The sequence below is a fragment of the Cucumis melo genome, chromosome 1 (genome assembly GCF_025177605.1).
Source record: "Cucumis melo cultivar AY chromosome 1, USDA_Cmelo_AY_1.0, whole genome shotgun sequence".
Classification (NCBI taxonomy): domain Eukaryota; kingdom Viridiplantae; phylum Streptophyta; class Magnoliopsida; order Cucurbitales; family Cucurbitaceae; genus Cucumis; species Cucumis melo.
Window position 1 is genome coordinate 35,704,933 of NC_066857.1, and position 19,323 is coordinate 35,724,255.

Below are 19,323 nucleotides of genomic sequence, written 5' to 3' on the forward strand. Positions count from 1 at the left end.
TGATAAAAAATCTATTTCTATTTATTTTTATCGTTAAATTCTTATATGCATAGTTGATATATGATTATTTATATAGATATCGAAAAAAACTCAAACTATATGTAATTGTTTGTTTTATTTACAATTTAATGATAGATATGCTTATCATTTTTTTGTTTCAATATTTAGAATAAAATTCTCAAATGGCTAACCAACTATATTTTATACAAAAACTGAACTAATTAACTATTTTGGAAATAATTGATCGAAAATCACTTAACAAAAATCACCTATCAACTAATTTCTCTTAAAATCAATTTGAAGTAAATTTTATATATTTTTTAAAATCAATTTGGAGTAATTTTTATATATTTTTTAAAATCAATTTTAATTCATGTCAAACACTATCATTTGATTTGTACTGCAAATGATGTTGGCAAGAGAAAAAGTAATTTTGACCATCTCAAAGTCACTTCTAAATACACCCCTTAATTAAGTCAAAGTTTAAGGTTTAGGTAAAGTGATTTTGTTCAAACAAGAAGTAATAAATAATTGGATATACCATCGTACCAATAACACACTAATGTAGTGAATTCTATCAAAATCTAGTATTTAAGCGTGTTTAGACAAAAGTAGTACTAAGTTAAGTGACCATGGCCAATTGAAAAGTTTTCGTATTTGTATCCCATTTCACAAAAACAAGTAATAGAAAATTATTGTCCAAGCATAAATTAAACAATCTAATAGTAAATGATAAGTAAATTACTATGTTTTTTACTGTATGACCATTGATAGGCTTTAATAAATTTTGGTGGTGTAAGTAACATTTTATCTCCATTAAGATGTAATTTAGAAAAAATGTATAGCCAAATGTTAATATTGTCCTCCATTGTCAATTAAAAGGTGTCAACAAAAAAGATATAAAGTTGTCCGTCTTTGGAACATTGACAACAATCAATCGTCAAATATCAGTCTATGTTCGAAAAATTTCAACCAAAAAAGAAAAAAAAATACATTTTCATATATGTATATACACGTATACATATATAACGTTAAGATACTTTTTGTTTTTTTGAAAAAGATACGATAGGTCAATAGGTGAATCCAAACATCTCTACTAAGTAGACACTTCCTTACCATCCTCTGTCATTTATGCTTGATTAAGATATATATTTGTTGGAAGGGTAAAAGCATTAACAAAATTCCTTTTTTTTTTTTTTTTGAAAATTTTGAATAGTTGACATTAGCTTTGTTGATATAATTTTATTTTGGTTGTCAAATATGTTTTTTTTTTGCTGACTCTAATCCTTTTTGCTATTAACAACTGTCAAAATTATAATATTAGTATTTGATAAAATTAAAGTATATAGTAGTGAAGTTCTTATTTTCAAAGCCTTGCATCATATTGTTATACTTGGGTTGTGAAATATAGCCAGCAATAGACAAAGATAAAACAAAATAATCTCTAATTATTATTTGGTTCTCAATATAATGTTAATGCCCCTTGCCAGGTGCCAGCAAATTAATTAGGATAAACTACATATTCAGATTGGAGAGGAAACTTTGCTAGAGATAGTGCCAAATTTCTTTGTTTGTGTCTTTGTGCTCACTTACACAAACAAGTTAGAAAGATCACTATTACATTCAATGTTGAAGTGACTCTACTTTAATCACATATTCAGAAACAAACAAAGAAGGAATGTTATTTCTTTGGAAAGATATTTGCTACCTAATTGTCAGTTGACCTATATGTTTTGTACTAATAAAATTCTTTATGTCGATTGATAACTCAGCTAATTAGGTGAAGAAATATGTTTTGATCTTGAAAAATAAATAAATAAACAATTGGAATAGAGATCACTTCTAGGTTTAATAACTTAAGCGTGTAGTAATAGTTTGAAGAAAAATAATAATAAATGTAACAAATTAATTATACTCTGATCTTATTAATTGATATGGTCTAGGTCTATCATTAATGTAGCACTATATATATGTGCGTGTCTATTTATTATATTTACAACTAAAAAAATCCGTTGGGAATGTCAAACATAATTTAAGGGCATGTTGAAGTAAATTTTCAAAATGGCAAATTTGTAAACTACAAATGGATCTTCCACATTTGTAAGGTTTTAACGTGTAAGGTGCATTTAGCCACAAGCGGAAATTACATTTGTCCAAAAACTTGAGGTGAAGGGAAGCGTGGCAGCGTGTCATCGTAATACGTTCGTTTTTCGATACTATCGTCATGAATACCATTTCATCCTCAATCCGATTTATAGGGACGTGGTTTAAACCAAGAGTTTTTTTTCTATATATATAGAGAGGGTTTTTCAATCTTATTTTCTATAGAACCAAGTGCTCAACGATACATAATTTTGAACCACAAAAAAATTGAAGTTAAGAAAAAAATGAAATCAGTTGTAATTTTTTTGATTATTCTTAGCATACTTGGTGCAGAATCCACATCTACATTTAAGGATTCCCCTACGGATACCAACCATGCGGTTGATCTTCATAAATTTTGTAAACTTGGTTGTGTCTTTTCTCTTTGCAGCAATGTTTCCACCCAAGAAAACCTGAGTGAGCTAATTTCTAGTACTCTTGTATTACCTATTTTATTCTTGTACATTTTTGGATGAAGCTAATATATATTTTAATCGTTTAAGTTTTTGGACTTTTGACGTCTCAATCTAAATGCTATTACATATAAGTAACATCTGGTTTGGTTCTTTTCTTCTTCCGGCTTCTATAATATTGTCCCTTTCACATGGCTCTTTTGATTATACATATCTATGAATGTCACATTCTAGTTGAGATATTCTGGTCCACCTACAGCTAATTCACATCATCTTCTCTTTTGTTCCAAAAAAAAAAAAAAAAAAAGAGTTTAAGGTTAATTGGTTTTTTGATAATTCTTTTAAATTTTAAGCACTAGTACTGCTGGCAAACATGTTGTAATGAAAATAATTCATAGAGGAAGACAATGTTTGCTATTGAGCATGAAATGTCATTAGAGATGATCCTTGTCATGACTAACATTCAATTAGAGTAGTATTCATATACAAAATTTGTATCTCGAACTCACAATCAACGAGAGATTAGTAGTAGTATTCATACTAAAATTTGGTCCGTTTCTTTAATAACTCTCTCTAGTTTCGATGGATTATTATGTTTTCTTTAATTGTTTCTTTTTCTTTCTAAACCTGACAGATGTGGACAAAGTAGAAAGTTGTGTGAATGGGTGTGATCAAACGTGTAAGAAGAACTGATGGTAAAGAAAAGAAGATGAAGTATACTGATGGTAATAACTTTCTCTAGTTTCGATGGACTATTATGATTTCTTTAATTGTTTCTTTTTCTTTCTAAACCTGACAGATGTGGACAAAGTAGAAAGTTGTGTGAATGGGTGTGATCAAAGGTGTAAGAAGAACTGATCCTAAAGAAAAGAAGATGAAGTATACTGAGAGGAGAAGGGAACAGGGATTGGCTTTCTAAGATATACTATATATGAATAAACAAAAATCAAGTGGTGAAAATTAAAACCATTGGTTTAAAAAGATTATTATTTCATATTTAAGCATATGTTTTGTTTTGATATAAATAAAGTTTCAAGTTTTTGCATGTCGTTAATTATGAGCAATGGGTAAAAAAGAGCCCTTTCTCTCTTTTAATGCTATACGAGAATTAAGTGTGTTTTGCCAAAATTTTTGCTTTACTATAGATTATGTGTGTGTGTGTTTGTAACGACCCAACTTTCCGGACTAAGCTAAGGTCACTACCAAATACCAAAACTCTATCATTCAACATAAAATTTAAAACGGACCTGTTACGATTCATTAAAGCATTAGAAACCTTTCAAAAAGACAGTTTCGGGCCCTATTTTAAATCAATCAAAAGTCAGAAATAAAAACTCAAGTCACCAGTTCAAAATCACAAGTCAAAATATTCTGACAAAATACATAGCGGAAGCGATAAGAAAATCAGACGCGTCCATATGGCCTTCACGCGTCCTTCCTGCCTCTCGTCGGTCTGCCCCTCGCTGTGCCCTTACCTGAAAAGTTAAAGAAGAGAAAGGGTGAGTATAAACATACCCAGTAAGGGACCCACTACTGGGCCCGTTAGGGGACAACAGTTAACTTCCTATTCGGGGGTACCCTACATAACAGTCTAGTGGTTCCGTAGAACGCACATATCAGTCTAGTGCTCCCGTAGGATGCACACATCAGTCTAGTGCTCCCGAAGGATGCACACATCAGTCTAGTGCTCCCGAAGGATGCACAGATCAGTCTAGTGCTCCCGAAGGATGCACACATCAGTCTAGTGCTCCCGAAGGATGCACATATCAATCTGGTGCTCCCGAAGGATGCACGTATCAGTCTAGTGCTCCCGAAGGATGCACACATCAGTCTAGTGCTCCCGAAGGATGCACACATCAGTCTAGTGCTCCCGAAGGATGCACAGATCAGTCTAGTGCTCCCGAAGGATGCACATATCAGTCTGGTGCTCCCGAAGGATGCACGTATCAGTCTCGTGCTCCCGAAGGATGCACACATCAGTCTAGTGCTCCCGAAGGATGCACCTATCCTTAAGGCACACTACCCCATAGATGAAGCTAACCGTTACCCCTCAGTCCATACTAAACCGTCTACATCAGTCATACCCCAACGACATTCATATTACAGTTCCACCATAGACTTTGTCAGTCAGATAGTATAGGTTTAACAACTACGCCCTCAGTTGCTATACGCATCACCCATTTCGCACACCTTTAGGGAAAACCCTAGACCCAATCAACTAACCAACCCAAACCGGACTCACAGTACTTCCCCGTCCAAACTCCATGATCAACATCCAGACCAATGATTACTACGTACTGAACCGTAACTTCAAGGTCCATCAACATAAAATCTCAATCTACAATTAGCAGTCACAGTATCTTTACATTAGACAAAATATAATAACAGTGCTTAACAGTCAACACGCATACAGTTGTTCAGTACAGTCACTAATGTGTAATCCCCTGTGGATTACTACGTTTTCAGCCTAGATTCGGGGTCCAGTAGTAGGAAAACCCTTACCTGATGCTCGGTTATGCCCCTCGATCGAATCCACGCTCAACGGATCAACCTAACGAAAACACGAAGGTTTTAGTTGATGACTCTAGTAGAAGTCGTTTTAAAAGGTCAGAAGCGACATCCGTTGACTTACCCAAGGAAAGGAAAACTACCTCCAAACAAGCCTACCGCGAGACCCGAGAACTCAAGCGTCAACTCTGTACTACCTTCAAAGGAGAAAAGTAAGGCCATATCTTATTCCAATATTCAAACTCTAATCGCATGTAGCAACATTAGGGAATTCATCGAAATCAATCCTTACCGAAGACTCACCGTGACCCGGAACGGAGGAAGGAAGGCTTAGGTGGCTTGGTGAAACAAGGAGCTCGGCTCGGCTTAAAGGCGTTCGGCTCGGCTCGGCTCGGCTCGGCTCCACCTCGGCTCGGCTTGGCTTGGCCTCGGCTCGGCTCGGCTTGGCCTCGGCTCACAGCTCGGCTTGTGGCTCGGCTCAACTCGGCTCGCGGCTCGGCTCAGTGCGGCTCGCGGCTCGGCTCACTCGGCTCGGCTCACTCGGCTCGGCTCACTCGGCTCGGCTCACTCGGCTCGCGGCTCGGCTCACTCGGCTCGCTCGGCTCGGCTCACTCGGCCCACGGCTCGACTCACTCGGCTTGCTCGAATCGGATCCGTGGCTCGGGTCTGGTTTTTGCTTCACCCGACAACGCTCGAGTGAGAGACGTCGACGGCGGACGTGGGTGGCTCTCCTCGGTGTTCAGGGCTGCGTCGGGAACACAGATTGATGTAGAGCCGTCTACGGTGACAGAGACGGAGGAAGAGGGAGAGCTATCGGCTGCCGGCGGTTGGAAGTGAATCGGGAATGGATGGAGGCCGCGGCGGAATCCGCTTCGACGTTCGTGGACGGAGGCGGAGATGAAGGCGGAAGAGAAAAACGGAGACGGAGAGGAAGAGATGGTGGCGGCTGCGGCTTGAGGAAGACGAACGAAGAAGAAGAAAATTTTGGAGGGGGGGCTCGCGCGCGTCTCCTTTAGGGTTTCTTTTTTTTTTTTTTTAAAATATATATATATATATATATATATATATATATATTAAAACAAAATAAATATAATTAATATTAAAATATTAATATTAAATAATTTAAAATAAATAATAATAATATATATTAAATAAAAAAAAAATAATAATAATTTATAATAAAACATTAATACTAATTAGTTATAATAATATTAAATAATAATATTAATATTAATATTAAGTAAATAGTAAAAGGAAAAATATTAACATTAAATTGAAATGACAATAATACCCAATACTAATAATATAATTAATATTATACTATTAAAATTCACTTAAATTGCGAAAATTTTTACCTCGAGCTTCGGGGCGTTACATTCTTCCCTCCTTAGGGAACTTTCGTCCTCGAAAGTTTTTATTCCTCGAACAGTTCGGGATAACGGGACCTCATGTCATCCTCACGCTCGCACGTAGCCTCTTCTACCCGGTGATTCCGCCACAAGACTTTAACCAGAGGGATTTCTTTATTCCTCAACGTTTTCACCTCTCTAGCAAGCACCTCAACAGGTTGTTCAGTATAGCTCAAGATTTCATCAATCTCCAATGGCTCGTAATCCACTACATGGGATGGATCTGGCACGTACTTCCTCAACATGGAGACATGGAACACATCATGAACTGTCGAGAGTGATGGTGGCAACGCCAAGCGATAAGCTACAGGGCCAAACCGCTCCAGAATCTCAAACGGCCCAACAAAACGGGGACTCAGCATATTTCATATAAAAGAGTGAAAATTATTAATTATAGTAAACTGAAAAATGTATTACAAAAATCAAACGTTGAAAGGCTTAAGTACTTGATTTCTAACTTAATCATAATATTAGATAATAAGTACAAGAACTGACTTTTCATTTCGTACATCAATTGAATAATGAAAGAAAGGTAATGGTAACTAATAAAAATGGTTGAAATGCCTTGAATTTAATTTGTCATGTGGTGCTACAAACAACAAAGAACATATGCACCGTTTGTATTAAGAAAACATTCTCTCTAATAATAGATTTTCTCTCTATCTCGTAAATGTAGCTAACACTTCGTTCGTAAACTACGTATATCAAATGTGTCGATTTCTCCATACGTTTTTGGTAATTCTATAGTTCGTCGTCGATTTCTTCAACAAAAGTTGTGACATCTTTCTTTATCTTTTCAATGTGGGTGATTCTCAACTTACTCCAAACTATGTAGTCTATTTGAGTTCACGAGTCCTTGTCCGAATATAATATCTTTTTATACTAATTGTGACATCAACTTTCTATTTTTATACTAATTGATTTAATATTAAATTAGTAATTGGAGAGAAATATGATGCGGATATAGTGATTCAAATCGTAAGCCTCATGATCGCTAACACATATCACATGTCAGTTGACCTATATGTTTTATACTAATAAAATTCTTTATGTCGATTGATAACTCAGCTAATTAGGTGGAGAAATATGTTATGATCCTGAAAAATAAATAAATAAACAATTGGAATAGAGATCACTTCTAGGTTTAATAACTTAAGCGTGTTGTAATATTTTGAAGAAAAATAATTATAAATGTAACAAATGATACTATGATCTTATTAATTAATAATTATAAATTTCCTCGCCGCCCAGCAGAACCAGGCCGCCCCTGTTCAGGCCCAGGCCGTCGCTCCTTCAGCCCTTGAGGAAGCTCAACCAGTACCAGTTCAACTGTCGGCCGAGGCGAAACACTTACGGGACTTTAGGAAGTATAATCCTAAGACCTTTGACGGATCCATGGACAACCCCACAAAGGCCCAAATGTGGTTGACGTCCATAGAGACTATCTTCCGGTACATGAAGTGCCCAGAAGACCAGAAGGTGCAGTGTGCAGTCTTCTTCTTGGAGGACAGGGGCACCGCCTGGTGGGAGACCGCTGAGAGAATGCTGGGGGGCGATGTCAGCAAGATAACTTGGGAGCAGTTCAAGGAGAACTTCTATGCTAAGTTCTTCTCTGCCAATGTGAAGCACGCCAAGCTGCAAGAGTTCCTAAACTTGGAGCAAGGCGACATGACGGTGGAGCAGTACGTCGCCGAGTTCGATATGCTGTCCCGCTTTGCTCCCGATATGGTAAGGGATGAGGCTGCCAGGACGGAGAAATTCGTTAGAGGACTCAGGCTAGACCTTCAGGGCATTGTCAGAGCCCTCCGCGCAGCCACGCATGCTGATGCACTACGTATAGCACTGGATTTGAGCCTGCCTGAGAGAGCCGATTCGTCTAAGGCTGCCGGCAGAGGGTCAGCCTTGGGACAGAAGAGAAAGGTGGAGACGCAGCCTGACGTAGTACCGCAGCGAACACTGAGGTCAGGAGGTGTCTTTCAGAGACACCGACGGGAGCTTGCAGCAGCCGGGAGGACTCTGAGAGAGCTACCCGCTTGTACTACATGTGGGAGAGTCCACGGAGGTCGTTGCTTGGCTGGAAGCGGAGTCTGCTTCAGATGCAGACAGCCGGGGCACACTGCTGATGTGTGCCCTCGGAAACCTTTCGAGACGACACCGCCCCAGCCTTCGGCGTCCCAGCAGGGAAGAGTTTTCGCCACTACCCGGCAGGAGGCCGAGCGAGCTGGCACAGTGGTGACAGGTACGCTCCCAATTTTGGGGCATTATGCTTTTGTGCTATTTGACTCTGGGTCATCCCACTCGTTTATATCCTCCGTTTTCGTTCAGCATGTGGGTTTGGAGGTAGAACCTTTGGGTAGTGTTTTGTCGGTTTCTACTCCATCTGGGGAGGTCCTGTTGTCCAAAGAACAAATAAAGGCATGTCGGGTAGAGATAGCGAATCGTATGTTAGACGTGACCTTGCTAGTGTTAGACATGCAGGATTTTGACGTGATACTAGGCATGGATTGGCTGTCAGCCAACCATGCAAATATAGACTGTTTTGGCAAGGAAGTTGTCTTTAACCCTCCCTCCGGGGCTAGTTTCAAATTCAGGGGGGCAGGCATAGTATGTATACCCAAGGTCATCTCAGCCATGAAGGCTAGTAAACTACTTAGCCAGGGTACTTGGGGCATCTTGGCAAGCGTAGTGGATATTAGAGAGCCAGAAGTTTCCCTATCTTCCGAACCAGTGGTAAGGGAGTACCCCGACGTTTTCCCAGACGAACTCCCAGGACTTCCGCCTCCCAGAGAGGTAGACTTCGCCATCGAGTTAGAGCCGGGCACTGCCCCTATCTCGAGGGCCCCTTACAGAATGGCTCCAGCCGAGCTAAAGGAGTTGAAGGTCCAGTTACAGGAGTTGCTGGACAAAGGCTTCATCCGGCCCAGTGTGTCGCCTTGGGGAGCCCCAGTATTGTTCGTGAAGAAGAAGGATGGGTCGATGCGCCTTTGTATTGACTACCGAGAGTTGAACAAGGTGACAGTCAAAAACCGCTACCCCTTGCCTAGGATTGATGACCTGTTCGATCAGTTGCAGGGAGCCACTGTCTTTTCCAAGATCGACCTGCGATCAGGCTATCACCAGTTGAGGATTAGGGACGGTGACATTCCCAAGACGGCCTTTCGTTCGAGGTACGGACATTACGAGTTCGTGGTGATGTCTTTCGGCTTGACTAACGCTCCTGCAGTGTTCATGGATTTGATGAACAGGGTGTTTAAGGACTTTATAGACTCGTTCGTCATAGTCTTCATTGACGACATCCTGATTTACTCAAAAACTGAGGCTGAGCACGAGGAGCACTTGCACCAGGTTTTGGAGACTCTTCGAGCCAACAAGCTGTATGCCAAGTTCTCCAAGTGTGAATTCTGGTTAAGGAAGGTGACGTTTCTTGGCCACGTGGTTTCCAGTGAGGGAGTTTCAGTGGATCCCGCAAAGATTGAAGCGGTGACCAATTGGCCTCGACCGTCCACGGTTAGTGAAATTCGAAGTTTTCTGGGCTTGGCAGGTTACTACAGGAGGTTCGTGGAAGACTTCTCACGTATAGCCAGCCCGTTGACCCAGTTGACCAGGAAGGGAACACCTTTTGTCTGGAGCCCAGCATGCGAGAGTAGCTTTCAGGAGCTCAAACAGAAGCTAGTGACTGCACCAGTCCTGACAGTGCCTGATGGTTCGGGAAACTTTGTGATCTACAGTGATGCCTCCAAGAAGGGACTGGGCTGTGTCCTGATGCAGCAAGGTAAGGTAGTTGCTTATGCCTCCCGCCAGTTGAAGATTCATGAGCAGAACTACCCTACCCACGACTTGGAGTTGGCAACTGTAGTCTTTGCACTGAAGATATGGAGGCACTACCTGTACGGTGAGAAGATACAGATTTACACCGACCATAAGAGCCTGAAGTACTTCTTCACTCAGAAGGAGTTGAACATGAGGCAGAGGAGGTGGCTCGAGTTGGTGAAAGACTACGACTGGGAGATCCTATACCACCCAGGTAAAGCAAATGTAGTGGCTGACGCGCTGAGTAGGAAGGTTGCACATTCAGCAGCGCTAATCACCAAGCAGACCCCCTTACTCAGGGATTTTGAGAGAGCCGAGATTGCAGTCTCAGTAGGTGAGGTTACCGCACAGTTGGCTCAGTTGTCAGTTCAGCCAACCTTGAGGCAAAAGATCATCGCTGCTCAGTTGAATGATCCTTACTTGGCCGAGAAGCGTCGTATGGTGGAGACAGGGCAAGGTGAAGACTTCTCCATATCCTCTGACGATGGCCTTATGTTCGAGGAACGCCTGTGTGTGCCAGAAGACAGCGCAGTTAAGACGGAGCTTTTGACTGAGGCTCACAGTTACCCGTTTACCATGCACCCTGGGAGTACGAAGATGTACCAGGACTTAAGGAGTGTCTATTGGTGGAGGGGCATGAAGAGGGAAGTGGCAGACTTTGTCAGTAGGTGCTTGGTGTGCCAGCAGGTGAAGGCACCTAGGCAGCATCCAGCAGGGTTGTTGCAACCCTTGAGTGTGCCGGGGTGGAAGTGGGAGAGTGTGTCGATGGATTTTATTACGGGACTGCCCAAGACCCTAAAGGGCTACACGGTGATCTGGGTTGTGGTCGACAGACTCACGAAGTCGGCCCATTTCGTGCTAGGGAAATCCACTTACACTGCCAGTAAGTGGGGGCAGTTATATATGACAGAGATTGTGAGACTACATGGAGTACCCGTATCCATCATTTCAGACAGAGACGCTCGTTTCACATCAAAGTTCTGGAAAGGACTTCAACTTGCATTAGGTACGAGGCTGGACTTCAGCACGGCATTCCACCCTCAGACTGATGGTCAGACAGAGAGATTGAACCAGATTTTGGAAGATATGCTGCGGGCCTGCGTGCTAGAGTTTTCAAGAAGTTGGGACTCCCATCTGCATCTGATGGAGTTTGCCTATAACAACAGCTACCAGGCTACTATCGGTATGGCACCGTTCGAGGCTCTGTATGGCAAGTGCTGTAGATCCCCTGTCTGCTGGGACGAGGTTGGAGAGCAGAGGATGCTAGGCCCCGAGTTAGTGCAGACTACCAACGCAGCCATACAGAAGATCCGAGCTCGTATGCTGATAGCCCAGAGCAGACAGAAGAGTTATGCTGATGTACGACGTAAGGACCTCGAGTTTGAAGTGGGAGATATGGTCTTCCTGAAGGTAGCACCCATGAAGGGTGTTCTGAGGTTCGCGAAGAAGGGGAAGCTGAGTCCACGCTTCGTAGGGCCGTTCGAGATACTGGAGCGGATTGGCCCCGTGGCTTATCGCTTGGCGCTACCCCCATCTTTTGCTGCAGTGCACGACGTATTCCATATCTCCATGCTGAGGAAATATGTCGCAGACCCAACACATGTGGTGGACTTCGAACCACTGCAGATTAGCGAGAATTTGAGCTATGAGGAGGATCCTGTCGAGGTCCTGGCAAGGGAGGTCAAGAAGCTTCGCAGTCGAGAAATTCCACTGGTCAAAATCCTTTGGCAGAACCATGGGGTGGGAGAGGCCACGTGGGAGAAAGAAGAGGACATGAGAGCCCAGTACCCCGAGCTGTTCGAGGATTAGAACTTTCGAGGACGAAAGTTTTTTTTAGGAGGGAAGATTGTAACGCCCAACAAATTCGATATTCTTTTTTGTTTTGTCCATTGTCATTAATATTAAATGTGGTTATGGGAATTTTAAATTTATTGGAAGAACCTTACCATTTTGATTTCCTCGAGTAATTAAGGTTGGGAATCCTTATTTTGTTTAAGATAATAAGTATTTTTTTTTTTTACTTTTATTTTTATGGGAAATAATTGGGGAAGCCCTTATTAAACTAAAGTTGGTTTTTATTTTAATTATTGAAGTTAAGGGTGAAATAATCAAATTAATGGTGATTAGCAAATTAATTATTTGCCTTGGAAAAGGGTCAAGGGTGGCTTAATTGAAGAGAGAGAAAAGAGGGTTTATTAAATTCTTTTATTATTTTAAATTCTTTTAAAAAGGAGGCATTGGGAGACGTGAGACTCCTCATCTCCCCAAAGAAGAAAAACCCTAGCCGCCGCCACTCTCCGCGCCGCCGCCGCACGCCGCCGCACGCCGCCGCCGCCAGCTTCAAGCACAAGCGTCGGAGCCGGCCGCAGTAGAGCCGAACCACCCTCCCAGCCGCGCCGCGTCTGCAAGCCGAAGCCGGAACTCGCCGAGACAGCCGAAGCCGATCAGCCGCGCGTCTGCAAGCCGAAGCCGGAACTCGCCGAGACAGCCGAAGCCGGAACTCGCCGAGCCAGCCGAAACGGGAACTCGCCGCGCCGCTTCGAACTGAGGAGGACAGCCGAGCCGCGTCGCGCCGCTCCGATCAAGCCGAAGGGAGCCGCTTAGATCCGCGCACGCCGGGCATCCGCGCACAGCTGTCTCCCGCAGCCGCCACCCGAAGCCGATCCGCCGCGCGTGCCTCCAGCCGACGAACCCGAACCCGGAGCCGCTCCACATCCGCGCGCCCGAACCCGGAGCCGCTCCACGTCCGCGCGCCCGAAGCCGAAGCCGAAACCGCGTCGGCCAGCCCTCTCCGCGTGCAGCCGCGCCGCGTCCAGCCCATCAAGTCGAGCCGCACGCGTGCAGCTCCTGCGCCGAGCCGAGCCGCGCCTGCTGCCGAGCCGAGCCACGCCTGCTGCTGAGCAGAGCCGATCCTTACTCTTCCAGCCAAACCAAGCCGAGCCGATCCCTACCTTTGGAGCCACATAGATTTTGGCCGTTCCCCACGTTCCTTGGTAAGTTTTGGAAAGTAATTGGGATTTGGTATACCCAACGAAGAGGAATTTTAGTTTTTTTTTTTTAAATAATTCATTGGTTGAATTAAATTATCTTTCTGAAAGGGGGCCGGTTGGACAAATTGGTGTTGGAGCGTAGGATCATTTCTCGACTTAAAGGGGACTAACGCAACCTTGATTTCGGGGTAAGTTGCCTCAAACGACTCTTGGGTCTCTGTTCCTTGAAGGTTAGGTTTAATTGTTGTCTCTAATCTTTTAGGGCCCTGCTGCTTGGAAAGCACACCTTTTTCCACTTTTAGAACTCGTCAAGTAAATCTCCAGGTAAGAGATTCTACTACTAGCTCCATGCTTAGAATTATGAGACTATGTATGCTCCAATTTTGCATGTTGAGGATTAAACAGTACTATGCCTGAAATCAATGTTAGTATGATGCAAATGACGATATGGTTATACTATAGCCTGTTATGTGTGACGAGAACTGTTATGGCTATACGACGAATGTCGAGACGTAGAGTGTAGTGATGATTTATCTGATATGTTATATGCTGATGCCATGTGTATGTATACTGCGATTAGGGTACCTGTTAGCTTAATCTGTTAGAGTCGTACCTGCATGGGTGTCCTTCGGGATCACCACCTATTGAGGACTGTGTGGTCCAACGGGACACCAGTCTAGCATGGATATAGATATGACTCGAGTGACTCGACGGGGTCCTCGCATCCCGACTGTCCTAGGTGTCCCCCGAGGCACCGAAGACCAGAGTTACGTTCCTACGGGAGCGCATGTTGCACGTGTTCGGGAACGTGCCAGAGATTGGGTACCAGTTACAGGACTCTGACAGGAAGTTAACAGGCACCTAGTGGGACTAGTAGTGGGTCCCTTACTGAGTATTTTATACTCACTCTCTTCATTTCATGTTTTCAGGTAGAGGACGAGGCAAGGGCAAGGGCAAGCTGGCGAGCGACCCGAAGTGACCGTGGAGGGCCATAGGGACTACTGCCTCCGCTTATCCTTATTTTAGACTTTCGTATCTGAGTTTGAGTACTTTTCATTACTTATCATCTTATTATGTAGATAGGGCCCGAGTAGGACTTTAGGACGCATTACACTTTTTTTGCATAACTACCTTGTTTAAATTTTCATAAATAAAATTTCTCAAATCTTATGCGTTTTTAATAATTTTGATGACTTAAACCACTTGTTCTATATTTAGTAATCACTTCGACTTAGTATAAGGAGTTGAGTCCACATTTTTAGGGTTTTAACGTGTAAGGTGTATTTAGCCACAAGCGGAAATTACATTTGTCCAAAAACTTGAGGTGAAGGAAAGCGTGGCAGCGTGTCATCGTAATACGTTCGTTTTCCGATAGTATCGTCATGAATACCGTTTCTTCCTCAATCCGATTTGTAGGGTCGTGGTTTAAACCAAGAGTTTTTTTTTCTATATATATATAGAGGGTTTTTCAATCTTATTTTCTATAGAACCAAGTGCTCAACGATACATAATTTTGAACCACAAGAAAATTGAAATTAAGAAAAAAATGAAATCAGTTGTAATTTTTTTTTATTATTCTTAGCATACTTGGTGCAGAATCCACATCTACATTTAAGGATTCCCCTACGGATACCAACCATGCGGTTGATCTTCATAATTTTTGTAAACTTGGTTGTGTCTTTTCTCTTTGCAGCAATGTTTCCACCCCAGAAAACCTGAGTGAGCTAATTTCTAGTACTCTTGTATTACCTATTTTATTCTTGTACATTTTTGGATGAAGCTAATATATATTTTAATCGTTTAAGTTTTTGGACTTTTGACGTCTCAATCTAAATGCTATTGTAACGACCCAACTCCTTATACTGAGCCGAAGTCATTACTAAATGTAGAACAAGTGGTTTAAGTCATACAATTTAGCAAAAACGCATAAGGTTTGAGAAATTTATTTATGAAAATCCAATAAAATAATATGCAAAGATGAAATTTCGTTCTAAAGTTCTACTCGGGCCGTATCTACTAATAAAATGGTAAATAGTGAAAAATACTCAAACTCAGGTTCCAAAGTCAAAACAAGAATAAGCGGAAACAAAAGTCCCTAAGGCTCGACACGGTCACTTCGGGTCGCTCGCCAGCTTGCCTTTGCCCTTGCCTCGTCCTCTACCTGAAAACATGACATGAAGAGAGTGAGTATAAAATACTCAGTAAGGGACCCACTACTAGTCCCACTAGGTGCCTGTTAGCTTCCTATAAGAGTCCTGTAACTGGTACCCAATCTCTGGCACGTTCCCGAACACGTGCAATCATGCGCTCCCGTAGGAACGTAACTCTGGCCTTCGGTGTCCCGGGGGACACCTAGGACAATCGGGATGCGAGGACCTCGTCGAGTCACTTGAGTCATATCTATATACATGTTAGACTGGTGTCCCGTCGGACCACACATTCCTAAATAGGTGGTGATCCCGAAGGACACCCATGCAGGTACGACCCTAATAGGTTAAGCTAACTGGTACCCTAATCACAGCATAAATACACATGGCATCATCATATAATTATAACAGATTAATCATCATTTCACTCTCCATCTCAACATCCATCGTACAGCCATAGCGGTTCTCGACATCACAACATCATGTTATAATATAATTGTATCATCAATGGCATCATACTATCATAAATTTTATGCATCGTACAGTCTAGCCCTCAACATGCACCATTGGAGGTGACCTCATAACTCTAAACGTGGAGCTAGTAGTAGAAATCTCTTACCTGGAGATTTACTTGACGAGTCCTAACTGCGAGGCAAGTATGCTTTCCAAGCGACGAGGTCCTAACTGTTTAATACGCCAAAATTCGTAATTAGGTCACCAACGACTAACGGTTCAAAACTCAGTTGAAATGACTTACCCTAGAAAGAGGTTGCAATGGTTGAGCCCCTACTGAAGAAATCTCACGCTGCAGCGGTTACTTGGTCCAAGACGTCCCTTAAGGAAATTATCTAATTTAATTCCAAATTAAATTATTTAGTGCCCAAAACATTGAATCTTACTGGGTAATGCTAAAATAATTAATTTAATTACCAAAAATTAGGTGGAAGGAGCCAAATTAGTCTTGGCGGCTTGGCTGGAAAAAGGACAGGGATCGGCTCGGCTTGGAGGTTGAAGACCGGCTCGGCTCGCGGCGCAGACAGGCGCGGCTCGTGGTGCAGACAGGCGCGGCTCGGCTCGGCTCAGTGCAGAGGCTACGCACGTGCGGCTCGCACGCGGGCGCTGCTCGGCTCACGGGTGTACGCGACGCGGGCCGGGCTTCGGGTCGGAGGCACGCGTTGGATCGGGTCGCGGAGCGTGGTTTCGGCCGGGTCGGATCTTTGCGCGCGAGGCGCTGGGTTCTGGGTTTTGGACGGCGTGACGGCGCGACGGCTTCAGACGGATGTTCCGGCTGCGCTGCGTCGGATCAAAGCGGCGCGACGTGGCTGGACGTGCGAACGTCGGCTATGCGACACGGCTGGCTGACGGATCGGCTGCGGCTCCTCAGCGCCTGATTGGAGCGACGCGACGCGGCTCGGCTTGGCTGCTCTGCCTCGGATCGAAGCGGCGCGACGAGTTTCGGCTGGCAGACACGGCGCGGCGTGCGTTGCTGTTCCTAGGCGTGCGGTGGCTCGACTCGGTTTAAGTTCTCCGACGCGGCTGGGAGGGTGGCGTCGGCTCGATGGCGTGCGTTGGTCGTTCGTCGGCGGCGGCTATGGTGGGAGAAACTTGGGGTTAGGGTTTTCTTAGGAAGGTGATGAGTTTCACGCCTCCCAATGCCCCATTTTTAAAAGAATAAAAGAATAAAAAAAAGATAAAATAAAACCCACACAAAATTACTTTCTTTTCTTCTTTTATTATTAATTTCTTTTCTACTTTAATCCAATGGCAACTCTCCTCTCTCTCTCTTCATTAAAGCCACCTTTGACCCTTTCCAAGGCATTAATTAATTTGTTGCTTCACAATTAATTAATTTATTTCACCCTTAAACCTCAACAATTAAAATAACCAACCAAGGAAAATTTTAACCTTAATTAAGTGTAAGTCAAAATAATCTCATTCCATAACCACTTTTAAAAATAAAAAAAAATACTCTTGATATGAACAATGGAACTCTAATCTACTGGGGCGTTACAACTATTACATATAAGTAACCTCTTGTTTGGTTCTTTTCTTCTTCCGGCTTCTATAATATTGTTCCTTTCACATGGCTCTTTTGATTATACATATCTATGAATGTCACATTTTAGTTGTGATATTCTGGTCCACCTACAGCTAATTCACATCATCTTCTCTTTTGTTCCAAAAAAAAAAAAAAAAAGTTTTAGGTTAATGTGTTTTTTGATATTTCTTTTAAATTTTAAGCAGTAGTACTGCTGGCAAACATGTTGTAATGAAAATAATTCATAGAGGAAGACAATGTTTGCTATTGAGCATGAAGTGTCATTAGAGATGATCCTTGTCATGACTAACATTCAATTAGAGTAGTATTCATATACAAAATTTGTATGTCGAACTCACAATCAACGTGTAACGCCCCAAATTTTCGAGGTAAACTTTTATCGTTTTGCGTAAAATTTTTCGGAAATTTTAAATTTTTGAGTAAATTCTGAAATTTCTAAATTAATATTTGTAAATTTATATAATAATAATATAATATTAATTATATTATTATTATTATTATTATTTATTTTAATCTTTATATATAATTTAATATTAATGTTAGTTTTTATTATTATTATTAGTATTATTATTATTATTATTATTATTTATAATTATTATAAGTTAATATATATATATATATATAATAATTTTTTTTAAAAAAATAAACCCTAAGGCGCGCGCGAGACACGCCCCCCCCCCTTTTCATCCATTTTTGTTTTCTCTTCCTTGCGCCGCCGCCCCTCCCTTCTCTTTCGATTTCTCCTTCTTCTTCTTCTTCCTTCATCGTCCGCCGCCGCTGTTTTCTTTTCTTTTTCCTTCCGTTCGCGCGCGTCCCCATCCTCTCCATCTCCGTCCTCTGTCCCCGTCTTCATCTCCGTCGGCGTTCTTAGCTTCACCGGTTGTTCGCCGCAGCCACCATCCGCGCGTTGCACCGTCTGTCGTCCATCTACAGCCGACGTCTCCCTCTCTCTTCGTTTCTGCCACCGCCGGCGGCCTCTCCCTTCTCATCTCGTGTTCCCGATGCAAACAGAACACCGAGGGGAGCGCCGTCGTTGCCGGAAGGAGGAAGGAATACACCGAGCCGCGAAGTGAAGCCGACTCGAGCCACGAATCCGAGTTGAGCCGAGCCGCGAGCCGAATTGAGCCGAGCCGCGAGTTGAGCCGTGAGCCGAGCCGAGCCAAGCCGAGCCGAGGACCGAGCCGTAAACTGATCCAAGCCGAGCCAAGCCGCGAGCAGGCCAACCCAAGCCACGAGCCAAGCCTAGCCGAGCCGAACACCTCCAAGCCAAGCCGAGCTCCCTGTTCACCGAGCCACCTAAGCCTTCCTCCCTCCACTTCGGGTCACGGTGAGTCTTTGGTAAGGATTATTTTGATGAACTTCCTAATGTTGCTACGTCCGATTCGAATTTGAATATTGGAATAAGATTTGATCCCACCTTTTCTCCCTTGAAGGTATTAAGGAGTTGACGTTTAAGTTCTCGGGTTCCGCGGCAGGCTTGTTTGGAGATAGCTTTCCTTTCCTTGGGTAAGTCAACGGATGTTGCTTAGGACCATTTAAAATGACTTCTACTAGTATCATCGATTAAAACCTTCGTGTTTTCGTTTAGGTGGATCCATTGAGCGTGGACTCGATCGAGGGGCATAACCAAGTTTCAGGTAAGGGTTTTCCTACTACTGGACCTCGGAGCGAGGCTGGAAACGTAGTAGTCCACAGGGGATTACACGTTAGTAACTGTACCGAATAAATATATGTGTGCTTGACTTTTAAGCATTGTTATTATTACTCTTGTCTGATGTAAAGGTAACGTGACCGCTAGTTGTAGCTTGTGTGCTATCGGGTATAAGGAGTTACTTGCTAGTAGAC

At 42.8% G+C, this 19,323-nt stretch overlaps 2 long non-coding RNA genes across 2 annotated transcripts in view; both read left to right on the forward strand.

Annotated features, from left to right (window-relative positions):
- Window positions 1-2,339: 2,339 nt before the first annotated feature.
- Window positions 2,340-3,460, forward strand: LOC127151382 (uncharacterized). The gene is made up of 3 exons (XR_007824304.1): window positions 2,340-2,559; window positions 3,190-3,232; window positions 3,398-3,460. It is a non-coding gene; the product is annotated as an uncharacterized LOC127151382 (long non-coding RNA).
- Window positions 3,461-14,764: 11,304 nt separating this feature from the next.
- LOC127151389 (uncharacterized) overlaps window positions 14,765-19,323 on the forward strand; it is a 32,086-nt gene continuing 27,527 nt past the window's right edge. The window contains exon 1 of the long non-coding RNA XR_007824313.1: window positions 14,765-14,991. This is a non-coding gene — a long non-coding RNA (uncharacterized LOC127151389). The remainder of the gene's footprint in view (window positions 14,992-19,323) is intronic.